Genomic DNA, 517 nt, shown 5'->3' with positions numbered 1-517 from the left:
CATTAGCACCTCTAGTAATATATTTACTGAGAAAAATGGTGACATGTTCAATACTTATTTTACCCGCTGTAATACCATATTATTTAAAGCTCATGTTCTGCTCATTAGAACTTATAATATTTCTAATAAAAGTAATGGGCTTGTTGGTTAAATTAGTGTTTCCTCAGATATTCATGGCCTACAGCCGTGCTGGCAGTAACTCATCACCATCCAGCTCTTTCCAAACAGGCAGAGTAGAATTTCTCATCAGCGTATCTGCTGTGGTTAGCCTGTCCACTCTGTTTTTCCTTCAGTGGTCCCATGTTTCGATCGTTGGAAGTGGTGTTTTCTTAAGGTCTTTTAAAGTTTCTGTTTCGGACTGTGCGCTTGTCTGTTAGCAAAATATTTCATGAGCCAATCAACAGATTTAAATGAAACTCCTTCAAAATAAATTCACTTTTGGAACCAATCCAATGAAGATTTAGTTTAGTTAAATTTATTCATTTAATTTGAAACAAAAAAATATACACATTAAAAA

This window comes from Austrofundulus limnaeus, unplaced genomic scaffold, assembly GCF_001266775.1.
Source record: "Austrofundulus limnaeus strain Quisiro unplaced genomic scaffold, Austrofundulus_limnaeus-1.0 Scaffold942, whole genome shotgun sequence".
In the NCBI taxonomy this organism is placed as follows: domain Eukaryota; kingdom Metazoa; phylum Chordata; class Actinopteri; order Cyprinodontiformes; family Rivulidae; genus Austrofundulus; species Austrofundulus limnaeus.
Note: the sequence above shows the minus strand (reverse complement) of the source record.